The sequence below is a fragment of the Poecilia latipinna genome, unplaced genomic scaffold (assembly GCF_001443285.1).
Source record: "Poecilia latipinna isolate Pla-1442-1.1 unplaced genomic scaffold, P_latipinna-1.0 Scaffold99, whole genome shotgun sequence".
In the NCBI taxonomy this organism is placed as follows: Eukaryota; Metazoa; Chordata; class Actinopteri; order Cyprinodontiformes; family Poeciliidae; genus Poecilia; species Poecilia latipinna.
The window spans coordinates 312,721-329,940 of NW_015112715.1; the positions used below are offsets into that span (position 1 = coordinate 312,721).

Here is a 17,220-nt window from a genome sequence, read left to right on the forward strand (position 1 = left end):
AATAAGTAAGAATACATAAACTAAGAACATAATAAAGATATACCAAATAGTTGATAATAATACAATTTACCTAACAATAGGAAACACTGTTATGATAAACTGCAGGATGAAAACCAATTGTTCAAAAGCACAATACATTTTTAAAACTGATTTTCATATTGCAAAAAACATGCTATGAGCTCATGGAAAAGTGCAGCATTTTTCATTAAGTAGCTGCATTTAAAACCCTTCTGTGGTTCAAAAACATTTTGACTCGAGCAATAAAATGATCAACATACTGAGTTTGAAGAGTTTGTCATTCCTTAAGTGCCTGGTGAATCCAATTTGTATCATACCCAAATTTACACTAAAGTGGCTGCAATTTTCACATGTTCACATGTGATTGACAGCAAAAACACACAAACTCAGATTGGAGACACAGAGAAAAGAGAGAAGGGTGTAAATTCAGGAGTGGCTCAGCTGGGTGGGAGGTCGACATACCTGCAGATCGAGGGTCAGAGTCAGAGTGAGTCGGACAAACTGGGAGACGGAGTCCTCTGCAGTGGATGGATACAGAACCAGACTCACCTGCCAGCCCCTGCAGCAGCACAAACAAGACACACAGGCTAAACGCTACAACTTTCAGACCATTTAATGCGTCATAACGACTGGAAAAACCAATATTATGTTTTCTGATCTTTATGACCTGGAAAATACCGTCATAAAATGATGTCCCTGTTCAGTCCTTTGCAAACAACAGCTGACATATTGAACCAATAAAGATTTCAAGTTTTCCTACGAATGAACTTTGACCTGATCTCCCACATTTTCCTGATATACTTAATGTTTCAGGTGATATTTATGGATGATTAATAACATTCTAGATTATTTTTAGCCTTTTCTTTTATAACAGTTTTTTCCATAAAAGGCATTATTTTCTGCCCAGATCCCAGCAGGACTGCTGCTTCCTCACCCGTCCTCTCTTCTGTCCACCTGCAGCTCCTCCAGGTAGATGGACTGCAGCACCTCGATCTCAGACTGAACCCTGTGAACACAAACAAACTTTCAGCTTGTTTACCGTTTTATTAACAGTAAAGCTAACCGGCTAGCTTCGCGTTAGCTGGAGGCTGCGGCATATTTCCAGGTATTCCCATGGAAACAACGACCAGTTTGGAGCTGGAAAATGTAAAACAGGGTCTACCTCTGTCATTTGTAATCTGTGAACAAATATTAGAAATATCGACGGCAAACTCACTCGGACTCAGCTGCCATCGTGATGTTTCTGATGCTAGCTGGAGATAACCGGAAGTAGCCTCAGACTTTCAGAATTATGGCTTCAAAACAAGAGCTAACATTACGTAATGATAACAGATATACTATCGTAGATGCTACACCGAATTAGCTTAAGATAACCCGACCACAGTAGACGTATCTACCGGAGCTTTGCTGGAATCAATCTACAACAAACCCCCCGCCCCTTATTGTCGTGTGGAACTAATGCGGCTGCGCGTCCGCCATATTGTGAGTGTCAAATTCGTTTTGAGAACCAAGAACAGAAATAAACAATGCACTATTTCTACTCCAATGAAAAAAATATAGGATTAAGATTTTGCATCAGACATATATACACATTAAACGTACTCTTGAGGTTGACATTTCTGCATAAGAAAATTTATTATTTTGTATTTGTCTGATGTAACTTTTCTTAATGTAATATTTTTATTTGCTAGGAAGCAGAAAATCATCATAATTAACAGAAATAGAGACTTGAAACATCAGTCTGTGTGGAATTAAATGATATGTTTTTTTTTTGTGTGTGTGTGTGTGTGTGTGTGAGAGAGAGAGAGAGAGAGAGAGAGATGGTGTGTGTAGTCAAGAAATAAGCAATCTACTTTTTCCTCAAAATACTGATTCTCTCACACCATTACAGTGTGCTGTAATACATTTGCTTGCGAAATAAAATTTACTATAATCAAAATGACAATTTAACATTAAGAGATTGAAGAAAAATGAACAGTTTTATTAATCTTTTAAAACCTTACTTCGCAGCTGTTGCATTTTAGTGATAAAGGTGTGTAAATACAGCTCTTGGACATTGTGTTTATGTACTTAACATCAAATTTAATCTCAAGGCAGTTTGCTGACAGGTCAAGTAGAATCCATATTATCCTGAATAAATTTAGTCCAGATTAATATAATCCATTCATTTCAATAATATTGTCAAATTTATAAAATATATGTTTGGTAATTAAATATCTATTACTTTGAGTCTCTGACTTTGCATCTATCTTTCCTACTGAGCAAGCACAGGGCAATGGTGGAAAGGAACAACCATTTTGAATTGAAAATATCTCCAGCAGAATCAGAGAACACATCTGTGATAAGACTGAAAAAATATCCCATACAAGCCTCGACCTATGCTAAAGGCTAACATGACGCAGAGCTAATGGCTCCAGTTAGCGTTCTTGTAATGGCTAGTTGATTCTGAGCTGATTCTGACAGAATCACAGGAAGGTGGAAGCTGTTTTCCTCCTCCAGTAAAAACTGCCTACTCTCTTACAAACATTTCTGGTTACATAAAATCTGGAGCTCCAGACTGGAAGGGTGAGGAGATATTCAGCGCGCTGCAGACACAGGGGAACAGGAGACGGGAGGCAGCGGCATTTAAAACAGCGGATGCCGAGTGGGTGAAGATTGGCATTATGAGCGCGTTTGTGTTGCCTTCACTGCTGGCTGTGTAGGCGGACTCTCCATAGAAACCAGAGCTGGCTGCAACACCGATCAGTATGGAGTGTTGAGAGACGATTGCCCTCAAAGCTGGTTCCTCTTTTCTTTTCTTGTTTTTTCAAATGAAGCTCCAACTTTATTCTTTTATTAGCTAGTGTCTTTCTTCTCCCCCTCATATTATCTGCATCTCCCTCCTGAGACATGTATTTCTGTGCAAAAGGGGGACTTAAGAGGAAAGGCTTTCGCACAAATTTCTTTTTCATTCATTTGTCCTTAAAACATTTTCTGCTGTTTAGACTTTTTGGTGCTTTTCAGCTTGCAGAATCTAAATCTGGTGTCAGCTCTGGGAGGAAGTGGAGAAGAAAAGCAGCCTGGGAGCTGCACTTAATTTCACTCACTTCTGTCTGCCTGATGTCTTTAAAAGACAGAATCTCCTTCAGGTTTACTCCTACGATTCAGTCTGTGATCAAAAGGACAAAACACGCAGAAATATGCAATATGACAAATCAAACTGGAATGATTAATCAAAGTAACCGTGATTAATCAAGTATTGAAATATTTGTCAACTAATTTAGTAATCATTTAATCATTAACTGGAATATACAGACTCAAAAAAGGAAAGAACAATACACCAAAAACATTTAAGCCAAAACTGCACAAAAATATATACATTTTGCATTTAAGATAAATGAAACCTTTCTCTGTAAATGTGTTCTACACAGAACTTCTCTTTTAATCTATTTGCATAAAAATATGTCTTGTTTTAGTCTGATTAATCAGTGGAATTATTGATAGATTAATTGAAAACTAGTTGCAGCCCTAACTCTGAGAAACGGAAACTTAAGATTGTCAACTTTTGTTTTTGCATTCTTCTTCTTTCATCATCTGTATAAACATGATAATTAATATTAAAGTGCAGAGCTATTGCTGACAATAGTTCCACTTTCTTTTTAGGAGGCACTAGAGAGACCAGAAAAGTTTGATGGAAAACGAGAAAAATGCAAGACTAAAAAAAAAAAATAATTAATTTTTTTTAAAATAAAAAGCTAAGTTTTTAAATAGTTACAATAAATTATTAACACTAGTTAAAATAAGTATATCTTTAGCTTGGTTGCTAAATATTTAGTTTGGAAAATAAATATTTAGTTTTATGCAAAATAAATAGAAAACAAAATTTGAGCTGGAAACTTATATTTTAGTTAGTAAAATAAATATTAAATTTTGACATAAATATTTAGTTGGAAACTATATATTTAGCTTTCAAATTCAATATTTAGTTTAAAACTTTCACATAAACCTAAGGCTAACTTGGTGAAAATATGACTTTTAACACTTAACACCCTCATTTCTAAAGGCTAAATAAAGCAAATTATTGCTGTTACTTTTTTACTGTGTAACCTTTCAAATAACACCCCATTCTTCTTTTTCTGATTTCACTGCACAGCAAAACATCAGATCAATACATTCATCCATCTATTGGTTTTACTGATCATTAATTAATAAGATAAACTTTTGCTTTTGGTTTTAATCTGAATCACACACTTTTTTCAGAGCTTCCCAACAACCTGAGGGTTTCTGTTGGTGTAGTGTTTACTCTTGACCACATGGTGGCAGCACAGAGCAGCACATTTAGCTTCCACCGACAGAATAAAGTCTTACTCGTGGACTAGATTAGACTGTTGCAACTCCAGCAGAGGTGCCACCTCTGCAAAAGCTGTCCCGGCCTCTGATCTGCACCCAAACATCCGAGAGCGGAGGCGGGAACCGTTGGAAGAGAGGCAGGGAGCGGAAGATGTAGGCGGTGGAGAGGAAAAGATGTTTGGCTCCAGGAGGCTGTGTGGGTGTTTGTTGCTCTCGACGGATTGCAGGATGATCCGAGCTGCTGGTGGAGCGTTTCCACACCTGGCCTACAGCAGATCCCAAACATCCAGTCCTCCATCTGTCTGTTTAAAAGCCTCTCTAGCTGCAAATGAATGCTGAGAGCACTCAGACGCCCGCTGATCTCTACATGTTAATGGGATTCAGAAACAACTGAGCTATAAAATATTAGCAGCTTTTCATCTGTCTGCCTCAAGAAAACTTTATAGAACAACTCAAAGGATAACTGAGATGAGAAAGGAACATTTACACGACATTTTAGACCTACAGTGTTCTGCAATGGAGGATCAAAACTGATATACTTAAAAATAAAAGCTGAAATAGATTTATTTTGTTTTCTCTTTACCTCGGTGGGTTAGCGTCACACTATTTGGCTTCAATAAAGATGGCGAGGGGCTTATCAGTGAGCTGAAACTTTGCAACTTCACTAGAAAATTATGCTATAACTCCTGACTTTATTAATTATACTGTTTCTAAAGCTTCTTAGATGTTCTTTATTCTCCAGTGGATGAGTTGGGATATCTGTCCTCTTGAACCAAGTGTCAGAGGGTCAGGCTACGTCTGCGGTTCATGAAGAGGTTTCAGAAACATCACATGAGATGAGAGGCACCTCAGAGGGAGAGCAGTGAGTTTATCTGTCCAGTCAGGCAGAGAGAGAGACAGAGAGCTTCACAAACTCTCCGTCAGATCATCTGGCCTCTTCACCATATGTTGGTGTCCGCCATGTCAAAACAAATGGTTCAACAGTCATTTCACCCATTCAGTCCTGCTATAAATGACCTGGCCTTTACTAAGTACTGACAAGTCAAGTTTCTTAGTATAGAAGACTGTTCAAAGTGCTTTACATCACTCAGTTAACCAATCATGAAACAAGTTATAACAACACATTTTGTCAGAAATCATCACCAATTAAATACTGATCACTTACTACTAATCAAAAGCAACTATAAGCTTGGGGGGGAGGGGCTTAGTGTTTTTTTTAAGAACTCAGTGTTTTTGGCTGTTTTGCAATTTTATGGGAGTTTGTTACAGAAAACCTCTCAACATGGAGAAGCTGAATGTTGCTTCTCCATGTTTGGTTCTGCTTCTGTGGATGAAGATGTGTATTTGCGTGATGATGACAGAACCAGAAGACCAACTTTGTAACTGTCTTTATTTGACTCTGAAGTTTCAGGTCTGAGCCAAGACCTGAACCTCGCAACTTCTACCTGTAATAGCTGAAGTTTATGAGCTTCTTGATAGCAATTTCTGCTGCTAGCATGTTTGTTCTGGTTGTATTTACCCAGAATACCCTGCACTGTAGTCCACTTCGTCCTTTTGGTGTGGCTGCTGGTCCGCTTGATGTTCAGATATGACTTTAAACCGCACCAGAGTTCACTTCAACCGAATCAAGACCGAGTTTGCTTTTTGATTAAACATGGCTGATGTGAATCCAGTCTAAGAATAAGAAGCTGAGAAGATAAATTCAACCACGTTAAGTAGAGAAAAGGTTTAGTGGTTGATTGGTGTAAAATCATTCCTTAGTGATTCCAATAAATTATCCAAAATTAATGATATTTAGAAAACAGATGAGACAACTATGTTCTATAGGAACATTGTTGAGTTGTTTGGATGGTTGATCTAGATGATATTCATCATCTCTGAGGCTTAAAACACTCATTATAGAAACCAACACTGATTGCTCTTCAGTTATTATAGCAGAACCGCAGTTTTAAATGCCTCTTGATGTTTTAAAAGAATTATGTAAAATGTTTCTGAAGTCCTTAAATCATTCAGAGTTCTGCTGCTTGTTCTGTTTTAATGACATTCCTCTCTAAGTGACTCAGAAAAGCTCTTCATGATAATTCACCGAGGTGATGTGAGAGGCAAAGCGCCGCTGCCTTTCTCACCTCTTAATTGGTCAGTGTCACTTTCGCCCGGCACTCGTCTTCGTTGCCAAGGAAACAGCAAAGCGGTTTTCACTCAGACTGCAGCAGAGATGCTGGTTTTGGCTTTGCAAACCGCTTCAGAAAGGACTTTCAGCTGAAGATCACATCTCACCAGCATGTTTCCATTTTATAACGCTGACCTGTTGCATCACGTCTCCACGGCTACCGACTCTCTGATGATGAGGCTTTTGTAACACAGGAGCCTGCTGGTGTTGCTGAGAGGAAGGAGCATCTGGAAACCTGCTGCTGAACTTTCATAACCCAGACCCCGACAACAAGCTGCTTCCTCCCAGTGAATTTGATTTCACATCTAGGAAAATCAGCACAACCCTCCTTCAAACACACACACACAAAAACACACACACACCCTCCCTCCCAAAACAAATTAAATCTGAACTTCACTGAGGGATCGCCTGAAACTGGATGGATGGATGGATGGATGGATGGATGGATGGATGGATGGATGGATGGATGGATGGATGGATGGATGGATGGATACATCCAATTATCCATTCATGGATAAATGGATGGACACAAGGAATTTCAACACTTGTACTTAGAAATAATTAGAAACCCAAAAGTTGTACTAAAAAGATTTGTTTTTTGGTCGTCCCCTTCTTCCATATTCATGACACCCTTGGCAGAGAGCCATATATATGTATATGTATATATATATGTGTGTATATGTATATATATATATGTGTGTATATGTATATATATATATATATATATATATATATATATATATATATATATATATATATCTTCCAAAAAACCCAAATCTTTTTGATAAGAAACTTTTCCAGGATCTTTTTCTTTACTTTCTTTCAGGTTGTCAGAGGAAATCACGTCCTGCTTTGTTAAAGGTGACTTACGCAACCAAGATGGATGACATCATCATGGCGTTCCATCAGAGAAGGCGACTCCCCATGGAGAGATCAGCGACTTACGAGGCTGATTAAGGAGGACAAAGTGTCTAAAACCCGAACATTGATTACAAAATGTCAAGTTTAGGTTCCTGCGTCATGTGTTCCACACGTACAGGAATCGCTGAGTTACATAATTATACTTTTACTGGATAGCTGTATGGTTATAATTTCAATAAAATAAATATTCAACTTGACATTTTAAATAATCGGACAGATTTAAATCAATTTGAATGTTATTCTGAGACTTTGAGAAGAAAAACTTCTGCTTATTTTATAATAAAATTACTAAAGTAAAATATTTACTTTTATGGGTAAAAATACTCTTAAAAGTACATATTTTCAAAAAGTTACTCAAGTAAATGTAATTAGCTACAACTCGACTATGATTCTGGGTAAAAACAACCAGAACAAACGTTTGTTTAGTGCTAACGGGAGAAATCCTTCAACCGCTAAAATTTGACGCTTCTCCATTTTTGTTTACATTTTGTGAAGAAGGAAGTTGCATTCAGTGTCTTCTTCAGGCCATTTCCTTTACTGCTGCGCCCCCACAGGCGAGGAAAGGAACTGGTTCCTCAAAGGTTTGACTCCGTGCCAGGGCCGGTCCGAACCTTTTTGCGCCTTATTTCCACATCAGCTGCCTCAGCAAACAACACCAAATTGACCTATTTGTGTAACAACAACAAAAAACAAAACAATATGGAAATTACTTTTTCATGTGTGGGGGGTCTTAAACAGTGGCATAATTCACACACAACTTGGGCCAGCTACTTAAAAGTGAACCACAGCAGCTGGAAATGTAACAAATATTACAACTTTGATCCCCAAAAGACCTGAATCTCCTGGACTATCATATGCGATTCTGTTCCCTCCGGCGGAGAGGTGAGCTCCAGACAAACATTTTGGGGGCTGAATGAGGAGGGATCCGGAGCCAAAAGGTGTGCGTTGCTCGGGTTGATAGTGTGACACATGCCCTGATACCCTGAACTGCATTCCTGGTGCAGGAGGCCTCCAGCATGGGGGCTGCTGTATCCCTGCCTGCCTGATTTAATCACATTTAAAGGAGGCTGCAAGCCGCGGAGCTGGATTACAGGAATTCCCGGATGGGATTCTGGCTCTCTCATGGCAGGACACACTAGTTGCTCACATTTCAATCGATCTGGTGGAGTTGAAATCTTTGGAGCTTTCACCAGAGTTGTTTAATATGTAGAGTATTTATCTTTCTGAGGACGTTTTGTTTTAAGAGAAATAGCTGTTCTTTCTGGACTTTACATTTTCACAAATGCTTTGTTACATCCATGATGAAAAAATTATGAAGGAAAAAGTCCACAGTTCACAGGAAAAGTGTTTCATAGTGACTGTGATTCAGCGTTCAGTTGGATGCAACCAAAGCAAAGCAGCAGCAGAAGAAGAACAGACCTGAGAAAAACAACATGGATGGAGACTTTAACCTGAGTGACGTCACAGAGAAACACCTTCAAACATTCTCCATTTAAAAAATCCTTCCATGATGTCGGCTCAAACTTTGATCAGTGACGAAAGCGCTGAGTTTGGTGCAATCTGACTTTGGTTTGAAGAAAAACTTACAGTATCAGGATTTTAAAACATTTCTATAGAAAAAGTAATATATTTTTATGACTAGAACTTTTTAAGTATTTTAGACTTATCTTTTTTTTAAATGTTTTTCTTTTCTTTTTTCAAAATCTCTCTTTCTTACTGTTTATTCAATGTCACATGCTGTTCTTATTTTTTTCTTTAAATATGTAAAGCACCTTGAAATGCCTTGCTGCTGAAATGTGCTATACAAATAAAATTTGATTGATTGATTGATCTAAAGTCATTTTGTATTTTTGCAGGTGAACATTACACTGCAAAACCTTGCTGAAAAGTTACCTGAACGTTAGTTTTGTTTTATTTAAAGTATAATAAGATATTTGCACTAGAAACCAGACCAAATATACTTAAGATTTAGCATTTTCGCAGTGTACTTTTTACGTTTTGTACCTAAAGACATATCAAACATGTACTTTTTTACTTTTACTTCTGTAAAAGAGTTGACCATGTACTTTTACAAGATGTTTTTTTTATACAAGTATCTGTGCTGTGTGAAGTAGAAATTGTGAGAACTTTTGACTCTCCTGCTCATCCGCCTGTTTATCCGGCTCCGCTCCGCTTCCCAGCTGAATCCCGCTCCGGGTTTTCTCTCCAGCTTGTTCCCTACTTTGAAAGTAGGTCACTGTTTGCTTTGTATTATTCAGCAACTGGAATGATTGTGCAGTGAGGGTTCCTGACTGTGATCCTGGTGACATGCACGCAGCCAGGCAGCAGCTCGACGCCCTGCCCAAACTCTTCATATCTGCCATGGAAAGGAGAGGGGATTTTCCCCTTCAGCTCGGCTTCCTCATATCTCAACTGCAACTTCAGTGCCTGACAAACAGGGGCAGAAACAGAAGCAGAAGGTGTCAGAGTGCACGCCTGGGGTCATGAAAGGCTTAACCACTGCAGAGGTGAACAAATGCTGAGTTCAGTCTGAGTGTGTAGATCCAAAATATTTGCCCCGCTGCTTTTGATCCGACTGAATTCATGTTGAGTCCAGGCCGGGATCCGTACCTGGAATGCAGGGCTGTTGCATAACCCAGAGGACTTTGGATGACCCCTTCGTGATGCACTTTTCATCCTGTTGCTTTGATTCCACTTATTTATTCCAAAAAGGACACAATATGCAGTTTTATCTGCAAAAAGACCAAATATTACCAAGTATTTTTGGTCTGGTTTTTAGTGCAAATAAATGAGTACACTTTAAGTAAGACGAAACTAATTTACAACTCTGCTTTTTTTAGTGATTTATTGGCCTCGACATCATAAAATTGGCACTAAATTCCAATTTCAAGTTGAGAAAATATAACATTATTAGATATTTGAAGTATTCTGCAAAAACACTGAATCTTACCAAGTATGTGTCTAGTTTCTAGTGCAAACATCTTTTACACTTCATAAAACAAAACTAACTTACAAGTAACTTTTCAGCAAGAAATAAGACTTTGTTTTAAGTCAGTAATTCCAACAGTGCAAAAATCTTAGTTCACTTGAAATAAGACAAAAATAACTCGCAAGTAACTTTCCAGGAGCTTGTTTTACATAAATAAATCCTTAATATTGATAGAGTTGAAAAAAATGCTAGTTCCACAGCCAGATTAGTTCATTTATAATGCAGAAAAAGTATCATGTTTAAGTTAAATAATCTGCTAGTGGAACTAGTACTTTTAAATCCACATCAAGAAATTATTGACTTGTAGGTTAGTTTGACTTATTTCTAGTGTAATAAGACATTTGAACAAGAAACTGGACAAATATACTTAAGATTTTGTGTTTTTGCAGTGTGGATCTCCATCAACTCTCTTTTCTCAGGGAAATGACGTGAAACCACATTCTGAACTGGGATGTCATCAACAAAGAATGAGTGGAAGATTTTCAAAAAGGCAACCGCAGCCTCCTGCTGCAGAAAAACACCTGAAACTCTGCTTGGTTTCCTAACTTCAGACAGAAAAATCTATTTAAATGTATCTGCGTGAGCTGCAATAATCCATGTAAATAATCAATATCGTAATCAGTCTGAAATTTTGTTTGAAGGCACTAAAGATATTTCTCCATATAAGTTTTAATTATCCTTGAAAACAAAGGTTATGCTATAATTTTTTTTGGGAAAACTTGTTTTTCGTCAAATTAATTAAGTGAAAAGAAACTTAAAAACAAACTACTACTGCAACAAGGAGGACAAGAAAAGAATAATATTTATTAAATTGGTGTTTAGTGGTGTGATGGAGATGAAAGAAAGGAAAACATTTTAAAGTTTCATTAAAAACGCCACCTTACGGAGCAGATCGCATTCCTGCTGTAAAAATAATAAATAAAATGATAAATAAAAAACTTCCACTTGTAGAAGACCAGGGAAAAATACCTGAGGAACACAGGGAGACAGACTGGAGCTAACAGAGAGATAATTTATGCTACGTTCACATAGCAGGTCTTGATGCTCAGTTCTGAGTTTCTGTTGAAATGAGATTTTTCATCTTTTACATGTTTTTCATTCATTCACAATAAAACATATTTTGTATTTTTAAGTTTCAAAGGTCATGAACTGCAGAGGGGTTTTCTATTACTCACAAGACGAAAACATTCTGAAATGGAGAGTTTGTTACGCAACAGGGAGGAAGTTGATGAAGAACTGGGATGTGATGGACGGGAAGTAACTGGCGAAATGTCAGAAACACGGAAACAGAAATGAAATAAACCAGACGACCCGACATAAACGAGACACAGAAGCAACAGGGAAGTAAGACGTTATTCAGACTAAGATTGTTACTACAGGGAGCATAAAGACGTTTGAAAAACAAAAATCAGAAGAAGAACCGCCTTGATGGGAGCGGCTGGTTCCTCCGGCCCGGTTGATATTTGGATCCAATCACTCACCCTTAAAAAAGTCTGAGTGGCGCTGAGCTCATCGGAGGCGTGGAGCAAAATACAAAAACAAACTTTCCCGGAACTTTACACAAAAATTAGGAATACATTAGATGTTTAGAAACACATATCTCAATCACATCTGGGAAGTTAATCCGATTTGGTTCTGCTCTGGACCAAAAAAAAAATCCCTTCTGAATTTTTTTTCTGTGTATTGTGTGTAGCCCAAGTATACTGGGGGGGAAAAAAGAAAAAAATTCAAATTTTTATCTCAGCATTCTGACTTTAATTTAAAATTTCAGGTTTAATTTTCTCAGATTTCTGCCTGTAATCTCAGCATTTAGACTTTAACCTCAGATTTCTGACTATTTTCTCAAAGTCCTGACTTCATAGCAGATGGGCACTGTGATGTCATGGCATGACAAAACTGCCTCTGGCCAAAAACTGCTTAAATTCATCATGTTCCTCCAGAGAGTTTGTTGTCCTCCTCCACAACTCGCATCTTGGTCGTTGAAGCTGGTTCCTCCCATCAGCTTTAAAGTCAGAAATCTGAGAGTAAAGTCAGTTTTTTTCCCAAGTGGCACTAATCTTCTTCCATACACAAGTCCACATAAGGTTATTGATATGAAATAGATATGAAGAAATGTTCAAAATATCTGGTTCTGCTCCAACTTGGCTACTTCTGGTTGTCTGGTTCTGTTTCTGCTTATGGACGGTGTTGAGTTGCCATCATCTGCAGGAAGATGCAACAAATCTGAAGGTCTTCTTCAAAGAAACAACGGAAACTTTTGGACAAAGCTTTCACAAAACAAGAAGGGCAAAACTAAAGTTTTCCCCTCAGTTTTAGACATTTATAAAGCTGTATCCTGGGGACTAACCCCCCCAGGATAATTACATAGCCTTTTGTGTTTGTTGGCTCTCCTGTGGAACTTTGTCCAATCTGTTGAGCTCAAAATAGCCCCAGTTGAAAGACCGTAATTCCAGTTCCAGTCAAGGTGGGGCTCGCATTGCAGAATATTCCAGATTCTGGTTTTTCCACAACTTTAAGTTTCACTGCACATTGCTTAAGTATGCACACACTTTACATGTTTCACCTTTTGCCACCCCAAATATCTGGGCAATAAATCAAAGTAGAAGAAAAAGGACGCGTAGTTAAGAAGATTTATTATAAATAAATATCAGAAAAGTGTTTAACTGAGTATCTGAGGTGATGTTCACAGATGTTCTTCACAAATTGTAGAAATGATAAATAAAACTTATTTTTAATCTTTTAGTTATTGGACTAACAATTTAGAGCAATCTGGGTGAAGAAAAGAAAAATGATAAATTCTCATATTGTAAATTAATTTAATGAATTTGACCAATTTGTAGCTCTATAGAAAAGGGAAGGTTTATAGAATATTTTTCTCCTTCCCGCTCCCTTTTCACTCTTGTAAAATAAATAATCTTAGAGTATCTTCATGAAGTGAAGATAAAATCTGTGCATAAACTGAATGATTGAATGTTTCCTGATTTCAGCATCATCGCTTAGAAAACTGCCATAGCTCCTTTTTAAACCCCATAGAAACCTCCTGTAAACGACTGCACTGTAAAACAACGAGCCGCTTCAGCTAAAAATAGTCAAATTAAACGGAAAAGTGTTTGACTGCAATTAGGAGCCCAATCAAAACGCTTCACTAACATGCAGGATGAAAGGTACATTCTGTCTCCTTCCTTCTTCAAGATGGGAATTCATTATTTTTTCCAGCAGCTGCAGAAAATAGAAAATGTCTGCTGATGTGAAGCTGCTGATGTGAAGCTGCTTCCTGCTGTGATCCTGATGACCTTTTCATTTCCTTGTTAGGAGATTACAGAAGATCCCGGGCAGGACTTCATCTGGCTCTCTTTTAGCCTCAAACTTTCTTCTTTCCTGACTTTTAAAAATGATTAAAATAAAGGCAGAGTAACAACCTGTGGATCTAGAGAAAGAACACGTTGAGCTGCTCTAAAACATTTCTGTGGTTTTATTTTTAACCTGAAGTGAAACGGCTCACCCAACAGGTTCAGGTGTGTCACAGAGAAATGCAAATAAAACATGACGAGCGTAAAACATAACTTCAGGTTTTTAGCTGAGATTGAAAGAAAAAAAACATTAATGGTTTGGTTTCACGCATTTGTTACTTTAAGGCAGAAATGGTTTAACTCTTTAATATTAGCCTCCAGATTATCCAAAATCCTACAGCAAGAGTTCTGATGAGACATAAAAACTATTTTTTTGATGTATTTTGTCTCTTATTGGTGTAGAAAAAAAACCCCTGACCTGTTTATTCTTTTTCCCAAAGCAGAAAGACGTTTATCTTCAAAATCTGAAGGAAAGAGCTTCAAAACCAACAAATTTATCCATATTTTTATAGCACTTTGTCAAATTTGAACAAACAAAACAACATTTAACTTGTTAAGTCATTTAAAAGGGGCGGTATTGTGTATTTTCCAGGTAGAAAATAACATTTTATAATGCTATTAAGTAACTATGTTACCTTCAGTTGCTTTAAAATGACTTAAAATACATTTGACTTCACAATTGAAATTGGGTTTCTGTCTCTTTAAGAAGCTCCTACTCTTTAGCACATCGTCACAACAATGCGCCTCATTGTGCAGGTGTTTGCTGCCACTAGTCTAGAGGACCTGAATGGAAGTAGGTGGAGTTTTGTGAAAGCAAGTGTTTTGCTAGCCAAATGGTTGCCATGGAGATTAAATTACCCTCAAACATGCATGAAAGAATCAAAGCAACATTTTGAGTATGTTTTTGATGAGGGAATAAGATTATAACAAATAACACCGTCCCTTTAAGGCTCCGGCTGCTTCTTGGCAGCAGCAGGAGCTCAGGTGTTTTCAGCGGGAACATTCGGCCCACGCGGCCTTCGTTCTGAGACGCTCGGCTCACAGCTGAGGTTGTAACAGCTTCTGTTCTCTGTCTTGTTCTCCGCGGGGAACAACAGGAAATCATCCACGGCGTCCCGCAGAGCGGCGGCTCTGTCACACCGGCTCTGCTCAGGAGAGACGACTGTTTCTGATTCGTTAAGGTTTGAATCCACAGAGGAGGATTCAAGCCGTCTTCTCTCAAACACAAACATTACATTCATAATTCTATATCTTTGTAGTGTCTTGTTACTTTGTCTATTTTGACATTTAAGCTGTTTTTATTTTGCATATAGATGTCGTATATACATTAAATCAGACCAGCTAGAATTAATAAAATACCAGAATAATGTTTTAAAGTCTAACTAGTAGTTTACATTCATTTATTTAGAGTTTGATACAGTTACAATGTAAACTGCATGACTTTAAATTTACATTTTCTGGATTTTCTTCTCACCAGAGTTTGCTGGGATTTGGGCCCATTCCTCTCATGACTGGTTAAACTGGGTAAGACTGGCTCACAAACACTTAAATCTCCTCTGTTACCATGTTTACCTTGAAAAAGTAATCAGACTGATGACTGATTGATCCTTTAAATGCAATATTTATTTCTTGTTTCACAACTGGTGACTGAATAATGTACCCAACTGTCACTTTGTTTCTGAAATGAAGTATACAAATAAACTTTAACTTTAGCTTTAATATTCACTTCTTACACCTTTTTATTCTTCTGTTTGCATCTCTGCTGCTTCTAGAAACAATCCAACTCTTTAAAAAACATTCAGTTTTTTTTTGGAGGTTGTCTAAAAAAACCTTCAAAATACGACCAGTATTATAGCAGTTGCCTAGCAACCGAGCCCAGCCCGTCACCTAGCAACCGAGGCAGAGTTCCAGCACATTTAGTCGGCTGGTGGTTCCGATCTGCTCTTTCTTCGTAAAACGTAAACAAAATTAGTGATGTTAGTTTTTAGCAGTTGTCGAATTTCTGTTTTGTTTTTGGCAAAAAACCACAGGACATTTCTCTCGCTAGCGCTAAATCAGTTTTCAAATTTATTTAGGTATCAACTGAAAAAAGAAAGAAACAAATTTGGTCTTTATTTGAAAAATGCTTCCTGTATTTATCCAAGTTTGGCAAAATCACGATTTGGTTGTGGCAAAGTCACAGTATAGACGTGGATCTTGCAGGAGAAAGAAAAAAGTCTTTTTAACTAAAAACAAATACTTTGTGTTGTTGCCAATATTTTCTGTTGTAAAAATATTTTTAATCTAACTAAAAACAATTGTCCTAGTTAAAAAAAGTTTCCATTTAAATCTGAATTTTTGCTTATACTGTCTGTCATATGTTTCATTTCCTGTTTTTGCCACTAATAAATCCCACGAAGGCCATTTTCCTTTCTTTTTATTTTTGAGTGGATCTTGTGAAATGGCTTTCAGCAAATTTTACATTTATGTAAGAAGATGAGAGAAGACACGAAGATTTCCTGGTGGAATATGTTTTATTTCAGACACACTCCTCCGTTTCCTGCTGAACAAAATCCTCCCACATTGCAGTGAATGAATGTAGCATCACTGGAAAAGACAAGAATAGTCGTTTTATTAAAGTGGAGCTGACCGAGCCGCTTGAGAAAAGCTGCTGAGTGAAAAACTCCTTTGTTGTTGTTAATTTATCCTGCAGGAAGCAGACAGAGAGCAGCCAGAGCGAGGTAAGCTGCCACCTAATTAAGAGGTGACTGACTCAGAGGCGTCTGATTGAAACTAGGTCGCGTCGACCAGAAGACGTTCAAGATGCAGAATGAACTTCCTTCTGATCCTGGGAAATCAGCAGAGGCGATGTTGCTTAGAAACAGAAAAAACATCACGTCTCTCTGCGGCTTTAAATGTGATGAATGTGACAAATAAAACCTCAACATGAAACTCTGATCTCCTCGTCTTTGTGTTTCCTCTCGCCTTGACCCGAACTCCTAAACATACTTTGTCATCACATTGTTTTAGCTTCACACGCAATGACATGACAGCATTAAGGTCATTGTAGTCGACCAAAAAACTGACAATAATCTCAGAAATTTTTGTGAAAAACTTGAAAATTTCTGAGTTTCAGAATTCAAAAATTTGCAAGAAAAAACTCTGAAATTTTAATTTTAACCTCAGAAATTAAAAAAAAAAAAAAGGGAAATTTGGGTCAAAAGTGGAAAATTTGCTTGAAAAAACAGGAGATTTTTAGATTAAAATCAGAAACGTTCCAGAAAAAAACTTTTTTGAGTTTCAAAGGTCAAACCTTTTGGACTTCTCACGCTCATTTTTTTAATGAAAACATTTAATTTATCTTATTTTGTTGTCTTATAATAATCTATTGTGTTTTTTACTTATTTAGTTTAATTATACTGTCTATTTGTAATTATTAATTAATTATATTATATTAATCACTG

The 17,220-nt window shown here is 37.3% G+C and overlaps 3 long non-coding RNA genes across 3 annotated transcripts in view; 2 read left to right on the top strand and 1 right to left on the bottom strand.

Annotated features, from left to right (window-relative positions):
* Window positions 1–17,067, top strand: part of LOC106943434 (uncharacterized) — a 22,884-nt gene extending 5,817 nt beyond the window's left edge. Inside the window, exons 2-3 of the long non-coding RNA XR_001423916.1 lie at window positions 14,575–14,579; window positions 17,055–17,067. This is a non-coding gene — a long non-coding RNA (uncharacterized LOC106943434). The remainder of the gene's footprint in view (window positions 1–14,574; window positions 14,580–17,054) is intronic.
* On the bottom strand, window positions 445–1,452 carry LOC106943411 (uncharacterized). Its single transcript, XR_001423908.1, has 3 exons — window positions 1,235–1,452; window positions 953–1,024; window positions 445–577 (listed from the first exon to the last, which is right to left on the bottom strand). It is a non-coding gene; the product is annotated as an uncharacterized LOC106943411 (long non-coding RNA).
* LOC106943419 (uncharacterized) lies at window positions 15,254–16,711 on the top strand. Its single transcript, XR_001423910.1, has 2 exons — window positions 15,254–15,301; window positions 16,470–16,711. It is a non-coding gene; the product is annotated as an uncharacterized LOC106943419 (long non-coding RNA).
* Window positions 17,068–17,220: the final 153 nt, after the last annotated feature.